General features: G+C 37.2%; 1 long non-coding RNA gene across 1 annotated transcript in view; it reads right to left on the reverse strand.

Annotated features, from left to right (window-relative positions):
- The window catches only part of LOC138849930 (uncharacterized), a 132,799-nt gene that overhangs the window by 12,748 nt on the left and 99,883 nt on the right, over window positions 1–20,168 (reverse strand). Inside the window, exon 4 of the long non-coding RNA XR_011389146.1 lies at window positions 3,915–3,999. This is a non-coding gene — a long non-coding RNA (uncharacterized lncRNA). The remainder of the gene's footprint in view (window positions 1–3,914; window positions 4,000–20,168) is intronic.

Consider the following 20,168-nt stretch of genomic DNA (forward strand, 5'->3'; position numbering starts at 1 on the left):
TGCATTGTTAAATTGATATAATAGTGTCTAACCTGAAACATGAAATACAGATATTTTGATCAATAAGTCATACACTTAATCCAACTCTGCTTTAGTGTTTTTTTAATACTTTACTCAACAGCTTCTATTTTAACATAGATATAAGTAACCCATTTTGTCAAATGACACATATCTGTCTTCACAGGAAATATAAGACAGTTTATACTTGTATTTCAACTTTAACACTTTATTTTCCATGATTTGGCAATATTTTTTACTACTATGCTGTAGTAAAACTAAAAGCTTCTTTTATGATTTTTGATTAACTTTTTCTCACTTCTGGCTGATATCCATTTGTATTTTCTTCACTGGAAAATTCCTATTCACATTTAAAATCCAATTCAAAGAGTTACTCACTATTAATGCCCTGATTCACTACTCCAAGCACTGTTATGTTTTGTTTTACAAAGTTATGCTTTTATGATACATTAAATAGAAGATCCATATTGGATTATAACACATGATTGATGCATTTCCTAAACTATGTTTGGAGTTCCCTGGGGCCATATTTAATCCCAGTAGCCATGGCACACAAACAGAGCACCTACCTCATAGTAGGCGCTCAACAAACATTGGCTAAATAAATAAAGATATCTCCGAGCTTCCATATCGTATGATGTTCAAATTACTTCAGATTTCCTTTCTTTCCTAATTTCTGATCCTATAGAGTGTACCCTCAAAACACCAATGTTAGTATCCTACATTTAGGTTTCTTAATGGACTCCATTCATACAGTGGCTCTCACAATTTTATCTGGTACACAACTACCAGACATGGTATAACAAACAAGCCAAACACTCCTCCCCTATTAAAAAATTCTCAGTAGTTCTCCAGTCCTCCTTGTCCTCAGTTCAAATTTTCCTTATTATTTTTAACATCCTCCGTCTTACTTATTTAAAAGTACCTTTTCCACTCTTGACCTTCAGTTTTAATCACATTGTCGCTCCCCCTCTTCGTGGAGGAACGACACTAAACCCTGCCTAGGCTTCATATCCGAGTCACGGCACCATTATGTCGCTCCCCGTCTTCGTGGAGGAACGACACAGGACCCTGCGCTGTTCTTTCGTCTGCTCGGCCCTCCCCGGGTTTGCTGCTGGTTCTTCCCGGGTTGGCTACTGTCCCTTCCACCTCCGTGGAAGGGCGGTTCCCCCTGGCCACTTTCCCCACTTCCGCAGGGGAGCAGCACACCGCCGGCCGGCTTTCTCGGGGGCTGCTCAGGTGTTTCCTCAGATGTTCCCCTTAGATGTTCCTGGTGCATGCCGTCTCTCTCCTCCTTTATAGTCCTCCTCTGCCAATCCCAACTCTGCTGCCCACACGCCGAGTACGCTGCTCTCCTCCAATCAGGAGCAAGTCCTACAGTTTATTGGCTGAACTGGAGGCAGCTGTGTAGAAGCTGTTTACTCCTCTCCCAGCGCCATATTGTGGGAGAGCAGATGCATAGAATAAGTCTTAATTCCAGTAACTTAGTCTAGTCCGAGTTGCTCCCCACATCACATTCATACTGTTATCTTCATTTACTTATGGAACCCTTCACATATTCCAAGGTCTTATGCGGCTTTCCTCGCTGAAGAACAAAAGAGGCTAAGACTACCATGAGCAAATATTAAGTGAAAAATGACAGCAGAATTTGATTTCTTGGAAAATTACTAGTTGGGACAAAGCCTGAGGGGTCTTCAAAGAGTTCAAGGAAAATGTGTATTATGAAAAAAAAAAAAAAAAAAACTATGCACAGATTTCAGGCATAGATGCAACAAAATAAACCTATCTTAATTCTATTTTTATTAAGCTTTTTGGAGTCTCCATGTAATTCTGAGAAATAGAGGAATGGAGGAATCAGTAAAGTCAGCTATGTGCACCTTAGACTCAGATCCATGTCTTGTCTTTACCTAAGCTCTAGTTGAATTTAGAAAAAAAAAAAAAGTACTGCTAATGTCATATTTTAAATACAGTGGGTAAACAGAGCCACTTTTTGCAAAGTTTCTGGTTCCTTAGCATAGCACCTGGGCTCTTGAGTGATAAGCTTTGGGCATGTTCTTTGATGGATGACTCCTCGACAGATCTGGTTAAAGCTCACCATCAAAAGTACAGATTTTAAACAAACTTCTCAAAGCTTTCATCCCCAAAAAGAAGACTAAAGAAAACCAGATGACAAAAATTTTAAATTGTACAATATTCTGGTTGTCAAATTTAAGTAGGGATATCCTGTGCAACAAGAAGTTGGCTGTGCCAATTTCACATTTTGTTCTTTGGTATCTAGTCAAAGCCTGCACTGCCAGGCAGCTGACAGGTTCAGAGTGCTCCGTGCTCCACAGCCACATAGGAACATTCTACTTCTCTTCATGTTTTTGTTTTACCTAGGGCAAAGGCTACATTCACAGTGAAAACAGGATTAGTCATTTGAAAGCAGATTCTTCCAGTTTCCGGGTGCCAATGTTAGAGTCTGATTTAATTACACATCTTCAAAAATAGATTATGTATTGAAATGAGAAATCTATCACCCAATGTGGGCAGAGAAATTAAAGGAGTTGGTTCAGCTGACTACAGGAGACACGTTTAATTCAAAACCTAAACCACGAACATAATGATTGTGTTCAAGGAGCTTTACTGTGCATAAGGGATTCCAAAAGCATATTAATCCACCTCCAGCAACACTGCCAATTTAAAAGAATGATTAACCTTCTCTCCCACTTGATTCAACCTGGCATATGTATTATACCACTCTAAATGCTAGCAGACTCCATGCTTATGGCTTCCATTAGGTAGCATTTAGAATCCATGAAAACTTTTTTCAAGAAGTAATTACTTTTGAGACCATAGACATTTCAGATGGGAAAAGAAGAAAAAGAAAGGAGATGCCAGTATAAAGGACTAGGAAGAAATCATAAAATACCAAGATATACATTTATTAGTAGATTGCTTCAAAATGGTAGTTTAAAATATACTAAATGAATATTTGTTCTGTCTCTGCTTTAAATAAAACACTCTTTTCTGTATTTTGGGCAGTGTACTTGTTTATTGTCTAATGTCTGTTAAAAGCCTCTTGAACGTGATTTATTCATTCTGGTTTCTTAACCACCTAGTTCAATGAACATTATAAACAAGACAAGGTTTGGAGTATAATGAATCCTGCTAAAGATGAGGAATCCAAATCTTTCTTATGTTCTTTGAGACTAAGTCTCTTCCTCTATGCAGTGTTTATAATATTTAATGTAGATAAAGCACACAACACATAAGGTACCCAAAATTGTAGATTAAAAAGTAGGAAGCCATTATTCTCAGTGAAAAAAAGCCAGTCCCAAAAAGACAAATATCATGTTTTCCCTGATTTGTGGTAACTAATATACATAGTACAAAAAATGTACTGTATAAGAGCAAAATTGACATTTTGAGACTTGATTATTGTTTACAGTCACTGTCTATATTCATGATGAACAGTAGTTTCTCTACTTACTACTTATTGAATCCTTTATTTAGTGGAGGATTAAGCTTGTGATTACAAAATAAACTGAAAGTATGTCACTGTACAAATTAAAAGAAAAAGATAAAAAGGAAGGAGAAGGGAGAGTGAGTGTGAACAGGAGAGAAGGTAGGGTACAAAGTATCATTCTGCTCACAACTGTATATATGAAATTTGTTTATCATATAAATAAAAGATTTTTAAATTAAGTATTCAAAAATACTTTCAAACAAAACATGTTGCTTTAAGAAAACAAACACATGATTTTGCGGTGCTTTTTTTCTTTACCATCAACGTTACACCTCTAAAGAAACATATATTCATTGAACAATTTATTCATTTGCCTCCATGTCTTACTTTACCCACAATATTATAGCAGGATTACTTCCATGGGATTTGACTTGTACTTCATACATACCAAAATGTATTTTTCTGTTCTTCCTTTCTAACACATCCCTAATCCACTGGAAACCTGGCAAGCCTTTGTTCAAATGCAAGCAATCCTAAAAATAAATAAATAAACAAAAAGAAAAATATTAGTCAATGCCAGCTTTAGTATGACTCTATCAAGGATTAGATGATTAGTGATGAAGCCAGGATTGGAGCTTATATTTTCTTGCTTGAGAAGTCACTAGTCTAACCACGCCATGCTGCTGCAAGAGAACTTAGATAGCAGTAGAGTGGTAAGAGGGTCCTGATGAACTGGAGGAAGTAAACAAGGGATGTTGTTTAATCATTTAATAATAAGTACAACATGATCATGCTTTTTTACAGGATGGAAATAAGGTAATGATGAAATACAATTCCTCAAAGTGACACAGCAACATAAGAAATCCCACCAAGTTGCCACTCTTCCTATGCCACATAACATATACCATTTTTATATGACAAATGGAAGGGGATAGTAATCTGCATCACACTGAGAATAGAAGCAGATCTAGATTTTAATGAAGTTTTATTAAATGGACTAAAGTTCTTCCAAAGAAATAATGAGTTCTTTCTTCAAGAAATACTTTTATGAAACAATCAAGAGTCAAAATATGAATTTTATTAAGTGTAGACTCTTGTTCTGCAAAGAGATACTAGTCAATAAGAGAAATGCCCAGTAACTACTTTGTGTCATTGTGCCAAAAGTAATTTTTAGTCTAACTGGTAGATAAAGTCACTCATTTAGAGAAAATCTGTACAAACCTTCAGAACCAAGAGGTAGTTTATTACAAGTGACAGAGATCTACTATCTCTGCACTAGGCACCTACTTCTGCAAATAGTGTCCCCATAGAGTAATTTTTCACACTAATAAATAACAAGTTTCTTTAGGAAGCTGCTTGGAAAGAGAAACTTCTGATGGTATTTGTTGCAGCTTATTTTTCCCACATCAGAGGTACATACTACTAGTTTCCCAAATTGGAAACGAATTCTTCCTCTGGAAAGTATTCCTTTGAAACATGTATTAAAACTTTCCTATCTTTTACTACTTATGGGAAACACTTCAGAATACAAATCAAAATTATGCTATTGAAAATGAAATTATTTTTACTAGTGAGGTAGAGAGAATACATCTTGCATTTATCATATTTCCACAGAAAGAGGAGATTCTTTTCTACAAACACTCTAATCAGTATTATCTTTGATGAGAAATATGTATAGATGCCTTATTACTGACAGGTGGCCAGCTTGCACTTTTTCTCCTGCTTCTCTTGTGGACAATGGTACTCACTTTGGCTGGGAGTTGATGTTATCAAGTGAAAGGAAATAAAAATATCCTCATTAATACCTAGCTTTAACTAGTTCAGCTAATGAATATCAGACTTCCTCAATAGAAGCAATTAGAAAAGAACTTTAAATTTCATACATTGCTTCCAGAAGAATGAGACGCTGAGATATTTTAACCCTGGTTTTATGATTTGTGAAGATACAGAGTTAGATTAGTTTCTGTCATAGCAGAAATCAACCTCTTGCCAGGAATGAATGCTAATTAAGAAAAACAGAGTAAGCAGATTCTCTCAAGTAAATTTGTTTCTTCCCTGAGCACTTTGGCTGTACAAGCTGTAACCACAGTTTCCAGAGTGACCATCAGTGGTTCCTAAGAACACCAATGCAATGTTCCATCCAATTAGTGGGTGCACAGACCAGTCAAGAGGTTGACTTGTTCCATAAATAACAAAGATAGAGGGGGCAAATTAAATTACAGAACATTTTCCATCTGTGTTCCTTCACAAAACAATGTATTCTAATGATTCCTCTACCCCTTCCTAGGCATGTTGACTAATTTATATTCTCTAATAAGAGAAAATGGAAAATGTCCAGGGAAAAAAATGATAAAATTCAGTCAATATAGACAGGTCTCCTTTATTGAGGTGAAGAAAGTTTAAAAGCCCCATGCAATGTGCAAATCCCACAGTAACTATGAAACATAGATGCTTCTGAAATTTGCCTACATTCTCACAGAACAACCTAGAGTTAATTTTTATTAGTGTTTCTTAAGAGTACAGTAGGTAACAATCTCAATTGTATGCTGAAATCTTTAACACTTGTTTACTTTTCCAAAACTCTTCCTTGCTGGAGGTCCAATCTGAGAGTGCCCTATTTGAAGAGGGTAGAACTATAATAATGTGCTGAATGAAGAAACGGAGAGTAAAGTTCCTGTGCATTCAGAAAGTGAATGAGCATCAAAGAAATAAGCTTTCTCTGTATAAATCAGCAGCAGATAGTTCTTTCTATTAATGAACTCAAGAAACAAATTCAAGAAGCTGTCAGTGACTACTTCTAAAGCAACCAATGGTTTCATAACTCATTTATTTAGACTTTATTTAATCCAATTAGTCAAAAATTTTAAACAGTTATGAAGAATAGTGTCCTGGACATGAAATGCATCCCTAAGCTCAATATCAGTGTTTTTATATCGTATAAACACTGAAAATTCTGTGGAATATTTTGTAAACTGGATAGGAAACCTCAGATGTCAGCAATTTGCGGTGTTAAGACTTAGAGTGGTCAAAGACGTTAACTTTCATTAGGAACAGTATTGGTGAGCCAAACCACAAGGGCTCTCCCATCTGACACATTCACCCAGGATAATGTGAGAGAGAACCTAAGGTCAGTCAGACATGGACCAACTATGCAGAAATACCTCTTACAAGAAACGGCTTCATCCGGCTCTTGTTATTGAAGAAATTAAGACTTCGGGAATCAGCTGGAATCCCACTTTAAGTTTTAGAAGAGATAGGATATTGTTTAAACTTTTATTAAATATGATTCTTAGTATCTCTCAGTTGTACTGGCTGTATAGGAGTTCATTTTTTGAGAGACAACTGATTTTATAGAGGAAATATTTTTTCTAGGATGTATTTTATATACAACAGATAAAAGTAAAGTCAATATTGTTGGGAAAAAAGTTAAACATGCATAGATAATAAATCAAAATTTCTTCCAAAAGAAAATGAGTCAAAGGAGCATGAAAATTGAAGAGATGAAAAAGGACTGACATTCCTGTTGCACAATTGTGCCCTTTCCTCTGGTGTCAGAACATGGTTGCATAACTACTTCAGTAATGGTGGATTTTCCAAAATTATCAGACTCTTCATACTTTGGTAGCCCTTGCTTATTGACTCAGCCCTTCCACACATAATTATATTTCACCAGCTGCCTTCAGAGTTGCTTTTCCTTTGTGTACCTATTGCAGAAGATTGTGAGAATGGATCATATCTTAATATAATTTTACCTTATGTTCTTCCCTTCCACTTCAACCTAGAGTTGATCATGTAATTTCCTTTGGCCCAGTGAGATATCAACAATATAGAAGGCACTTGTGCATCAAGGTTTGACCCTTATGGAACACTGACCATTTGAAGAGGCCAGCAAAGCTGAGTAGAAAAACCTGTCCCATTATATATATATATATCACACCCAAATCACTAATTTATACATTTTGACAAGATAAAATAGTTATAATCATAAATGACCAAGATGGGGTAGGTGTTGTGGACCAGAGCTGCTGATTGGAATGTCAGCATCACATATAAGAGCAACTGCTCTTCAGATCCAAGTTCCTGCTAATGCACCTGTGAAGGGAGCAGATGATGGCCTTAGTACTTGGGTGCCTGGTTGAAGAGACAGATGGCATTTCTGGCTCCTGATTTTGACCTTTCCCAGTCCCAGTTGTTGTAGGCTTTTGGAGAAAGAAACGGTAGATATAAGATCAAGACTTTCTCTCGCACTCTCTCTCTCTCTCTCTCTCCTTTTCAAATAAATATATAAACAACACTGTAAAACTTTAAAAAATACAAAATTCATGCAAAGTTCATGGGCTATTAATAACATCAACAAAACTATATTAACATTAGATTATCTTTCCACTTTATAGCATCTTGCCTCTCAAATGAGTAGTCCATTATCCCATATTCCAGAAATAAAATAACAACTGATATAGCCTTAACACTTTTCTGAAATATATAACTATGTTTTCAAAATAACTATAAAATCCATTCCTTGTCACCAAATTTTTTCTCAATCACTTTAAAAGAAGTAATGAAGAAATGTAATAGCATTGTGCATTTTAAAGCTCTAAAATATGTTTTACCCTTTTTCTTTCCAGCCTAAGGATACTTTACATGAAAGTACCCTTCTAATATGATTCCAGAAAAAGAGAGAAGATTTTATTTTAAACTTTCAGTCCAAAGCATATTAAGACCTGGTATTTAAGAAAAAATAACCCATGAATCTACCAACAGCCATTATGCCTGTACAATAGTCTTCCTTATCCATTATTTCACTTTCTACAGTTTCACTTACCTGTGGTAAACCGCGCTCCAAAAATATTGCATGGAGAATTCCAAAATAGAATCCAGGGAGAGGTGTTTTACAGCACATTGTAAAGAAAGAACTTTGGGCTTTGTAATTTGTGTACAAAACTTTAAAAATTGTGATGGTAAAATATGGATGGTTAGCAATGATTGGCAATCATTTTAACAGGGTGTTTGTTTAGCTTTTTAGTCTACATAAAGTCAAAATTATAAATAATTGTCTTAAAAGCATTCTTTTATTTTATGGTCTTGAAGTTTGATTCGTGAGAACAAAGTGCATTTTTACTATGAATAATCTTAATTATGATTTATAATGGATACTATAATTTTTGAATCCTCCTCCTCAAACATATGAAGTGAGAAAATTGAGTCTCAGCTTTTAATTCTAGCTCCTGTGATAAAAGAAGTTAAACTTTATCACTGGTACATATGTGCAGCAATAAATACAGCACATATACAGATCAGTACTATTATCTGGGGAATCAGGCATTCACTGGGGGCTTGAAACATATACTTGTGAATAAGAGGGGAATAGTGTAGCTTCCCTTATTTTCAAAACTCTTATTCAGTGAAGAATATTATGTATAGAGTACAAAACTGGCATGATAGGAGGAAGGCAATACAGAAAGAATTTCCAAAATTAAACACTACCCACATCATGTCACCACATTATGATTGCCTACTACAGTTGGGACAAGGAAACAGGTAAAATGAAATGATGATTAGAAAAATGATCCCTATCATTTTGCCTTAAATATGAATGGCAGATTATGGGGCAATGATGGTGGTTTCAGAGCAGGTATTTCTCTGAATTTCCCCACCCTCTTCCAGAAGACACATACCAAAGAAATGCATTTATATTCACAGACACCATCTACAACAAGATGTTGCAGATGCAGCGCAGAATCTGGTAGGGTCAAGCCAACAATAGCAAAAAGGCCTTCAAATGGCAGCAGAAAGTATGTGGGAAGAAGTAGAAGTATGAAAAAGAAAACTTTTACCATTTCAGAGAGCCAGAAAATCCATTTTTTTCCACAAGCAACTCAAAACATCAGCAGAGACCCAGTGGACCTGGTGTGCCCCACTTTGTAGGTGAGTTAAAGAAATGCAAGCCAATCGGAGTGTTCTAAAGAGTCTGGGCCTCTGAAACCGTGACACTTATCAAACCCAGCCCCTCTCACAGAAGGAATTACCACACCGAGCAGCACAGGAAAACAGGACTCAATAAATGGAAAGTGGACGGCAAAGGAAGATTTTAGAAATTATAAGACCATTTTTAAATCATATCATGAAAACAATAGAAACTGGTGCATACCAAGTTCTGAAGCTAAACAATAAAATGTGACTTACCCTTCTCTCCTAAAAATGAAATCGATTTCATTTAAAAATAAACAACAGAAAAATATCTCAATCCCATGACAAGTTAATATGGGGGTTCAGAGCAAAAGGAATGAAGAGCATCCAAGAAGCCAAACAGATCCTGAAACTCAGAAAGGCTAGCTCACAAAACAGATGAATTCTGTCACATAATACTTCAGAACAGACAAAAGAATTTAAAAAGTGTTAGTTAATTTTTAAAAATGTAAAACAGAACTTGAAAACTCAGAAATAAAGTGATAGGAATAGGGAAATTTGAAAAGAAAAGGAAAATAATTCCATAAATAATTTGTTTTTAAAAGTTCTTAGTGAATGAAGAATCAAAAGTTTGAACAAGCACAATGGCTGATAATGTCTCCTTGGAGAAATGACTCATTTCAGAATTTTGGAAATAAATAAAAATGGTACGTTACATCTTGTAATATAAGTGACCAAAGACTGCTGTGGCTATTTCAGAAAGACACAGAAGGCAACCTAAATGATATCTATGAACTTAAGATGAGACAATCTGTGCACCAATAATTATAATCATTTCAGTAAAAATAATCAAAGAAGCAAAGCACCTAATTAAACCTCTGGAAGATACTCTCAGGTCTTCTTTTCTTTTTTGAAAAGTGTGTTAAAGGAAGAAAATAAATACTTTTGCTTCATTATTTGATCTGTAACTGAAAGCAACCACACAGTTGAGAAGGAGGATATTTCAGGTAATAAGTGAATAATACTATACTTGGTACAATACCATTCTTTGGAACCCCCTGAGTATGCTAATGAATCTAGGCATGGCTCATGAATGTCTGCAATATCAAAAAAATGAGAACACACCTTACAATTCCTTTGGAATTCATCAGGATCACCTCAGAGAAGACTTACCCAACATCAAACTTCAATACATCCAATCTTCTAATTTTCTACCAATTGACAGGATATTCTGGGGCCAAAGGAACATGATAAATGTATAAACCTAAAGGAGATGTAATCAGCATGATCCAAAAACTTAGGGCCTATTCAGGATTAATGCCTTGGGTTCAGCCACAAATAACTCATTGCAGGAAAGTAAAAACAAATGAAATTCTTTTAACCAGACAGCTTAAAAGAAATATTATTTACATCACTATTCAAATAAATAGTGGTAAAGAGAATAAAAAAAGTGTACTTATAAAACAATGAGGGAAATGTGAACTGTCTGAATACTTGATGCGATTAAGACATTTTTGTTATTTCAGGGTGTATAATGATGATATTACGATTGGCTTCAAAAAGTGAAATTCTATCCATCGCTGGTTCACTCCCCAGTTGGCTGCGTGAGAGTACGTGTACATTGAAATTTTTATTGAAGAAAAAAGTCTGAAGTACACTTTAGAATGACTGGGAATTATGGTGGTAGTAGCATAGGGTAGAGAAAACAGATCAGTCAACAACTGATAATTTGGTAAGACTGAGTGATGGATTTTTCTGCTTTATTTTTACTTCTGCAGACATTTGAAGTTTCTATAATAAATTTTTTGTGAGTGCAGATGGATTGAAATGTGCTCTTAAGAGCTCTAGGAAGGGAGAAATTCATTCTTAAGATTTCTTTCCTGGCAAAGAATTCTAATCATAATTCTGTTCCACCTCTCCAAGTGTAGAGCTGTGGGGCCCAGAGGCCTATGGGCGATAAAATAGACAAGAACAATAAAAAAGACTCTGCAGTTTTACCCAGAGGAAGACAAGAAAGAGTGAGGGTGAGGATTTGTTCTGGGTCTGGGGCATATGATGGAATATCAATATGAGACCAAAACAAATGGACTTTCTTCTGAAAGCCAGTTGTTATTATTGTGCAGACTTTTGCCGTAAAATTTTCCTTTTCCTCTTTTTGTCTTTTTAAACTCTTGATGTAAAGAGTCAGTTTAGGCTTTTTTTTTTATTATTTGAACCAATGAAAGAAAGAGAGAGAGGCAGAGAGGAAGAGAGAGAGACCTTCCACCCACTGCCTCACTTCCCAAATGCCCCAAACAGTGAGGTCTGGGCCAAGGAAAAGCCAGGACTCTGGACTTCATCCAAGTCTACCACGTAGGTGGCAAGGACCCAATTATTTGAAGCATCATCCGGTATCTCACAGGGCTCATTAGCAGAAACCTGGACCTGAAGCAAAAGCAGGGCTTTGTCCCAAGTATACTCATATGGGATGTGGGCATCACAAGCAGTAGCTCATCCAGCTACAGCACAGCCCACTGTGCCACAATGCCTGACCACCACTTTTCTTTTAAAAGTTTTTACTTGTTCATTTATTGTATTCAAAAGGCAGAGAGATAGGTATTTTCTGGTTCACACTCCAAATGACTGAGGCTGGGACAGACTGAAGCCAGAAATACAAACTCAGTCCAGGTCTCCCATGCGGATGACAGGGACCCAAGTAATTGGGAAATTGCCTGCTACCTACCAATGTGCACATCAAGAGGAAGCTGGAATTAAGAGAAGATAAGGGACTTGAACATTGGCACTCTGATACAGGATGTAGGCATCCCCATTGGCATCTTAACTTCTCTGTCAAAGACCCAAAAATGCCACAAAATTTTTTGTATTAAAACAAATCGCTATTTAAATAGCATTTAAATTATTATATATCCAAAGCCTCAAAATAATCATTTAGGTAGAAATGACGTTAAATCTACTCTGGCCTTCGCAGGGTATTCTGCAGTCTATTTGCCTCGTCTGAACTGTCATGAAAAGATGTGAAAAAATATTAAAATTCTTAATGCTAGGATTCAAAATGGGTGATTTGTATTCACTTATCTTATACTCTACCTATTCTTAGGAACCTTTGCTGTCAGACCCACTTATTTGTCTCAACCCTCAAATAATTGTGTAAAACACATCTCTTTTTTTTTTTTTAAGATTTACTTATTTACTTGAAAGGCAGAGTTACAGAGATGCAAAGGTAGAAAGAGAGGTCTTGCATCCAACGGTTCATTTCCCAGATAGCCACAAAGGACAGAGCTGCACCAATGCAAAGCCAGGAGCCAGGAGCTTTCTCCAGGTCTCCCACATGGGTGCAGGGGCCCAAATACTTGAGCCACTTTCCACTGCTTTCTAGACCATAGCAGAGAGCTAGATTGGAAGTGGAGCAGCCAGGACTGGAACCAGTGCCCAGATGGGATGCTGGCACTACAGTGGAGGCTTTACCCACTATGCCATAGCACCAGCCCCTAAAACACATATTTTTTTTTTTCAAGATTTATTTATTTATTTGAAAGTCAGAGTTACACAGAGAGAGAGAGAGAGAGGTCTTCCATCCAATGGTTCACTCTCCAGTTGGCCTCAACAGCTGGAGCTACACCGATCCAAAGCCAGGAGCCAGGACTTATTCCAGAATTCTCACGTGGGTGCAGGGGCCCAAGTACTTGAGCCATCTTTCACTGCTTTCCCTGGCCACAGCAGAGAGCTGGATTGGAAGTGGAGCAGCCGGGTCTCAAACCGGCACCCATATGGGATGCCAGCACTTCAGGCAAGGATGTTAACCCACTGTGCCACAGCGCCGGCCCCAAACACATCTTTTTAATTCAACCATAAGCTCCTTTAAGGGCTGAGAGAACAGTATAATCAACATGGACTTCACTGTTGGTTTCTGGTGTCTATCCCAGTGCTTTCTAAGTTAGTGCCTCTCAGTATGTGTTCACTAAGTAACAACAAAAATTCATGAAAAAAAGAATGGAGGTAACACTGGAAATGCCAGACTGTAAAATAGATTATCCCAAAAGTCATTGACCAATCTATTAATTGTACACAAAGTCTTCTAATCTAGGATCTATTTAAATTTGGAATTGAGGGAAAAATTATAGCAAATTATATTACCAAGGAGAAATTTTTCATACCTAAAATGTTTTAGTTCCACTAAACTTTAGTTTTAATATGAATATATGAGATAGCAGATTCCTTAATGATCCATTTCTCATTTTTTCTAATGAACCAATCAACTCAAACTATGATAATTTCACAAATTGAAATTGAAATGGTTAATGAATTCACCAAGAATTCATAATCTCACCTTACTTTATTTTTCAAAGCATTGTATCAATACAGAATCAAATCCTTCTTGATATAAAATTGATTTAATGATTTTAAAATTCTTCATAAATGTTACCGCACTAGGACAAAGTGAGATTAATATTGGAAAAGCACTGGCTACATGATGAAAATGACTTCATTGAGCAGCTGTTAGACTGCCTCAGGACTGGAACTTGGTTTCCAAAGTGACCATAGAAGCACATCCCACCTTGCCTCTTTTCTTTCTTTTTTATTTTTATTTAAGATTCTTCTATTTATTTGAAAGGCAGAGATACAAAGAGGGAGAGGCAGAGAGAGAGAGAGGTCTTCCAACCACTGGTTCACTCCCCAGATGGCTGCAACGCCAAGAGCTGGGACAATCCAAAGCCAGGAGCCAGAAGATTTTTCTGGGTCTCCCACGTGGGTTCTCGGGCCCAAGGACCTGGGCCATCTTCTACTGCTTTCCCAGGCCATAGCAGAGAGCTGGATCAGAAGTGGAAAAGCTGGGACTTGAACCTCAGGCAGCTTCTTTACCCACTACCCCACAGTGCCAGCCCCCACCTTGCCTCTTTATTCTATTAGAAATAATCTGCTTCCTGAACTTTGAGATCTATGTCTCTTTCAAATTTCCTAGCCCCCTTCTCTGGCTACTGGAATTATAACTCCCAGATAAATATAAAAGTGAAAAAAGTGTGGTTAAAAGGGCAGTTTACTCCACTTTTGCAGTTAATGCTCTCACAGAACAAGCAAGTTGGTTTACCCAATTATCAGTTTCTTCAAGGGCTTCTTTAAAAGGGATTGCTACTCAGGCAAACAGCCTTGTCAGCAACCTGAAACACCTGTGTGGAAATCAAGTTGTAAAGCCATGAATTTGTATATGAAACTTTTTCTTGAATTTACATGTAGAATTTAACTAGTTTAACACTTTTAAAAACTGCTCAGGTGAAAAAGAAGATAAAATTTCTACAATAATAGCTCCTGACCTCATCAACCATGTCCAAGTTTTTTTTTTTTCCTGTTTTACTCAGAAAAGTACATATTCCAAATGAAAGAAACTTTTTTGTGATTATTTGATCAAATCTCTAAATGCATTGTCTATTTTCTCATTAAAATTCTTCAAATGTAATTACCAACACATGGGGCCAGCACTGTGGTGCAGTGGGTTAACGCCCTGGCCTAAGCATCGGGATCCCATAAGGGCACCAGTTCTAGTGACTGCTCCTCTTCTGATCCAGCTCTCTGCTATAACCTGATAAAGAAAGCAGTAGAAGATAGCCCAAGTCCTTGGGCCACTGCACCCACGTGGGAGACCAGGAAGAAGCTCCTGGCTCCTGGCTTCCAATCGCACAGTTCTGGCAGTTGCGGCCATCTGGGGCGTGAAACAGCAGATGGAAGACCTCTTTCTGCCTCTACCTCTTTCTGTAACTCTTTCAAATAAATAAAAACAAATCTTTTAAAAAATTACCAACACTTTCTAAAATAAAGCAAAAGCTATGGTTTTATTTCTTAAAACTCAAGTTTTATAAATATTATTATATTAAGGCCAAAATCTGTACTTTGGAGACTTTTGAGGGTTTTTTTTTTTAAATTTGTATTTGTAAAGAGAACAAATTTCATGTATTTCATAGGTATATTTCCCCTCCAATCCCTCTCTCTTCCCCAGTATGAAGCTGTTTATCCCCATTCTTAATGATGCTTCTGGCATAGGATTTAGACCAGAAAATAATGCATCCCACACTGGAGTATCTGGCATTGATTCCAGCTTCAGTTTTAGCTCCTAGTCTCATTCTTGGGCAAATGCAGACCATGGGGTTCAATGGTGTTGGATCAAGTAATTGGGTTCCTATCACCAACCTGGGAGAATGGGAGACCGGGGTTGCATTCTTGATTACCAGCTCTTTGGCTCAGCCCTACCCATTGCAGGAACTGAAGGGGTAGGCCAGCAAATAAAATTGCTCTCCTTCCTTCCCTCTCTCTTCTTTCTCTGTATGTATCTCTCAAATAAATAAGTAAATAAATGGCACTCTTTTCTCCTCTTCTTTCTGCTGACAGTTCTCCTGTTGGAATCATATTCCACTGTAGTTGCTACATGTCATTGTTCGTTTTGAGGTATTGAAAATGAGATTATATATTCTCCTTTCTCCAGAATAATAAGAATGGGTTTTATGATGAAAGTTTGCCTCCAGAAATCTTTCCTACTCACTTCCAGCTCTTGTCTATTATAAGATGTCTAAAACAGATTAGTAAACTCACCAAGTGATGTTAATCAATTATCTAATCATTTGACTCATAATCAAAGTAGCTCTTTTCAAAATCATACCCTTCTGGCCGGCGCTGCGGCTCACTAGGCTAATCTTCCGCCTAGCGGCGCCGGCACACCGGGTTCTAGTCCCGGTCAGGGCGCCGGATTCTGTCCCGGTTGCCCCTCTTCCAGGCCAGCTCTCTGCTGTGGCCAGGGAGTGCAGTGGAGGATGGCCCAAGTCCTTGGGCCCTGCACCCCATGGGAGACCAGGAGAAGTACCTGGCTCCTGCCATCGGATCAGCGCAGTGCGCAGGCTGCAGCGCACCGGCCGCAGCGGCCATTGGAGGGTGAACCAACGGCAAAGGAAGACCTTTCTCTCTGTCTCTCACTGTCCACTCTGCCTGTCAAAAAAAAAAAAAAAAATCATACCCTTCCTGTCTGTGGGTATGGACTAATTTACTATCAGAATCTACCACCACTATGAAATAATTTTCTCTGCCATAATGACACCCAGATTTTGTCTATTGTTACTTTGGCCATTTGAAAGACCTGATTGAGTTCGTAAGATGACAGTCACAGGAGGCTGAGGGAGAAATGTCACTGTGATCAGAGGAGACCACCTTTCTGCTACCACCTACAAGGAAGGATGATGCCAGCACAGCATAGAATCCATAGAGCCTGGTCTCAGCAGCTTTTCAGAGTTAGTCACTGTGAAAATTCAAAGCATTACAATGAAATGTGTGTATGAAATATTTTATCCAATCTCAGTTGCAGGTTGCAGAACTTTATTACTTTTGTAAGTTTTTAAAAACATGCAAATGATAAGGAAGGAGAAATTTGGATGACTTCTTGACCTCATCACCCCGATACCTTATGCTTTGCTGCAGAAAGCAAACTACGTTCTAGGTAATGGTGTTTCTCTACCACGCTCACCCCGCTGGTTTGACTCTTTATCATGATTATTGTTGCAGACAACTGAAAATAAATGCGATTTCTGAGAAAGAATATTTTACATGACTTTATTCTATGAATCTGGCCTAATGAAGTACCTTTACAATTTTTAATATTTATCAAGAGAACAATGAAAAGGTGCCTACCATGTGCCAAGGGAAGATAAAGATGGCAAGATACAGATTTTAAACAGACTTCCCACTGTTAACTTTGCCTTTTGACTTCAGTGTAAAAGCCATTTGATGCCTGCATAAGGGTTTATGCAGAAAATAATTTGATATTTTCTTTCCCACAGTTGAACAGAGCTGGTTCTAGAATTGCTCTGTAGATTTATATTCTGTTATCAGAGAAACTGACTGATTTTCTTGTCCCAAAGTATCTCTGTTATATGGAGGCTGGAGGTGCCCTGCATTTGCATCAAGGTACTATTTGTGGAGTGAGTGTTTGGTGCAGTGGTTACATTGCCAACTGAGAAACCCATATTCCACAAACCAGAGTCCCAGCTCCACTTTCAATCTGGTTTCCTCCTGATGTTCACCCTGGGAGGCAGCAGGTATTGGCTCAATTAGATTGCTGCCTAGAACCCATGTAGAGGACCCAGATAAAATTCCAAGCTCCTAGCTTTGGCTGGCCAAGCCCTAATTGATGCAGTCATCTGGGGGAGGGGTAGTGTGGATGGAAGATTCTCCCTCACTCTCTTTCAAATAAATAAATGAAATTTTAAAATAAACGTATAAAAATTAAAAGATAGCATTTGTGTGGCAGACATTTGGCACAGAGGTTAAGATGTTGCTTAGGGTGGCTGCAACCTCTGATGGAGTGCTTGGGTTCAAGTCCCAGCTCTGCACCTGATGTCAGTTTCCTGGTAATGTATATTTTGGGAGTCAGTAGATGACAGCTGAATCCTTGCCACCCATGAGGTAGTCCTGCACTGAGTTCCTGACCTGGCCCAATCCTGGGATTTTTTAAGCATTTGCGGAGCAAACATGTAAATTTGAGACCTCTTTATGTCTCTGTCTTTCAAATAACTGAAATAAAAATATACACTCTTTATTGGTATAAAGGTAAATCAGCAGTTTCTGTCAAAATATGAGTACAGATTCTCACCAGATCACCCATCCCATCACACATCTCAGAGTAAAGCTCTCTGGAAAAGGAATACTGGGTGAGAAAAATTTCAAAGTCCCTTCATTATTAATAGAATATGGACAGGTTTGTGAACTCATTGGACCCAAGGGACCATGGGCAGTTAGTAAACAGATCTGTGGAAGCGGTGAAAAATAAGAATAGAAAAGGAACCAAGAAGATGATGTTTGTCTTTGCACTCTTTCACCCTCTCATATATACCTGTTCTTTCCTGTCTAGAATCTTTTTGTGTCCTCAGTAACCTCTCAGATAACCCCCAATCACACACATTCACATCAAAACACAGAAGCCCCTGATCGCTCTGTTGAAATTCAGCTTAAACCACATAACGACACCGCATAGTGCTCTATATTTCAGACTTTCACTTGCACTATAAAACTTTCAGCCACTCCCAAAGCCCTTTCCAAAAGCAGAGGCTTGGTGTTGTTTTTTTTTTTCCAAATTTTGGAGTCTGGCAAACTTGGGGACAACAATGACATGCCTCCTTCCCACCAACCATTCTTCATAACCTTAGAGATATATAACAATATAGACTTCAATCTCTCCTACAAAGTCACAACTCCAGACTTTACCAATCTCACAATATCACAAAGAGCTCCTAGATTCAGACATTCAATAAAAATTTTGAAAGGAGGGAGAGGATCTGAAAAAGGGAATCATCTGAAATGATAGTTTCCAACATTTAAGTGACTGCGTGTTTGTGTGTTTAGAGTAGAATTATTTTGAAATTATTTACAGTTTTACTTAAAGAATTTTTGAAATATTAATCTCTAATTCAAATATATATATACAGAAAGGCTATTAAGTTCAACGAAGAAAATATATGATTTTAAAGCAAACACTGAATATTGTTTTTATGAAATGATTATCTGACAAAAATAAATATTTATACTTTTAAAATTTATAAAATTATTGACCACATTAGTCAATTTCAATGAATATGAATATTTACCATCACCTATTCTTTAATTTGTACCTGGCGAGTTTAATGAACTTAGTTTTTTGAAAATAATGCCAGTGAAGACCTCTAAATATGCGGTTCTCAGATACTACCACCAGAGGGCAGTAAAGATGTCTACTGGAAGCCATGTAGTGAAATAAGTTTAAATAAAAGTATTTCACAGTACTTATCTGAACCACGTTATATATAATGACCTAATGGATTACACATTAATAAACTCTACCTCTCACTAGTCAATTTCTGTGGCAAGGGGAAAGCAATTTGAGTGTAGAAAACATTATACTTAACCTCTAAAAATTCTACCTCCACAGAATGTGCTCACTACTGAAAAACTGAAAGAATTATAGCTTTGTGTGATTCAATGACCAAGCTGCCATTATTAAGAGGAGAATTTGTCTTCCTGTGATGCTATGATGCGCAATAAAAATGCATATCTGGGAGAGTGGATAAATTCTGAGTGATATATGAACATACGTAATTCTTCAAATGGAAAGAGCATAAGATCTAGAAGGAATAGTTTGTGCTGTAGCATGAGGGACACATGCATAAAGAGTCTAAGAAACATAAAAATCACTTCTAGGAATTAATTTGAGATAGAAGAGAATTAACATGGATGGGAAAGAAAAGAGGAGGTGGTTTTTACATTTTTTTCATTAACTTATTTAATTTTTTTCATCTTTGGAATATAAATAAACAGTGACTTTTGCACAAGTACTCCAGTAGAACCAATGAACTGTGGACTCTACTGGAGCCAACACAATATTTGGACCTCTTGTAAAAGTGCTAATAAAATACAAGCACATCTTCTGAACTACAGACATCCTCTCTGATAATAACATTAACACACCCACCTTAAGTTAAGTGCTAAGAAAGTTACTATATTTTCTTTATATGGACCAAGTAAATAATAATATACAAAGTTCACAGATATAAACTGTTCTGACACCTATAATTAAGAACCTCCTTCTAGAAGAAGAAATTTGGGTGATAATTTTCTCAGACATCACATTTAATGTATATTTTAGATGAGAAGTATCTATTATCAGATCTGTCAAAAATTCTTTCTTCATTATTCTCCAAGATCACAGCTGAAAGGAGTTCTTCCCTTCCCACATAGCCATTGATAAATGGAAGTGAGTATGAGTTAGAATTAATAAGGGGAGAATAGC

Source organism: Oryctolagus cuniculus, chromosome 6 (genome assembly GCF_964237555.1).
Source record: "Oryctolagus cuniculus chromosome 6, mOryCun1.1, whole genome shotgun sequence".
Lineage (NCBI taxonomy): Eukaryota > Metazoa > Chordata > Mammalia > Lagomorpha > Leporidae > Oryctolagus > Oryctolagus cuniculus.